Source organism: Penaeus monodon, chromosome 21 (genome assembly GCF_015228065.2).
Source record: "Penaeus monodon isolate SGIC_2016 chromosome 21, NSTDA_Pmon_1, whole genome shotgun sequence".
Taxonomy (NCBI): Eukaryota; Metazoa; Arthropoda; class Malacostraca; order Decapoda; family Penaeidae; genus Penaeus; species Penaeus monodon.
This window is the reverse complement of record NC_051406.1, coordinates 6,419,080-6,419,779: the sequence shown is the minus strand read 5'-3', so window position 1 is coordinate 6,419,779 and position 700 is coordinate 6,419,080. Positions and strand designations below refer to the sequence as shown.

At 38.9% G+C, this 700-nt stretch overlaps 1 protein-coding gene across 1 annotated transcript in view; it reads right to left on the bottom strand.

Moving 5' to 3' along the window:
• Positions 1-700, bottom strand: part of LOC119586138 (zwei Ig domain protein zig-8-like) — a 54,821-nt gene that overhangs the window by 1,182 nt on the left and 52,939 nt on the right. The window lies entirely within an intron of this gene.

The following is a 700-nucleotide window of genomic DNA, read 5'->3' as shown; positions in this document are numbered from 1 at the left end:
ATAACCTTCCACTCTAAGTCTTCCTCTTCTCACACCTCCCGTAAGGAACCGCCTCTCAGCACACAATGAGAAAAAGAATAAATATGGTTTCCAGGAGCGAACCCGGAGAGACATGCTTAATCATCCGTCTGCATCAAATAATTCATGACCGGGAAGGGGGAGGGGCAGGGGTAGAGGGACTCACACCGCATGGCAGCGATTTATGACTAACGACGGCTATAAAATCATATTTATGATCAAAAATGCTAATAATGATACTAATAAAATCAAGATATAATAGTTTGTGCGGTCTGGTGGGGTCAGCACAGCTACACGGGCGATGTGGGAGGAAGAAAAATAGACGAAGCAAGAGAGAAATTTGAATAACATGAATCTAGGAAAGAAAGAGTATAAAAGAAGCGACAAAAGGAAAGAAGGAAGTTTAGATAAAGAGATAAATGATAGAGAACGTTAATAAAAATGCAAGAGAGGCTTCTGAAGGGCTGGGAACTGCAAAATAGAAAGAATGAGAACACTTCATTTCATTGCTGAGGACGATCCGGGTACACAATTTAATTATTCAGTGCAGAGCTCAGAGCTGCTATCACTTCGTTTTTCCCGTATGTTTTGTTACGAGTATTACTCTTTTTCCAAATTTATTTTCAGAATAACAGACTTAAAAACGATTGTTAATTCTCATTTTATATCTTTTTCAATGTGA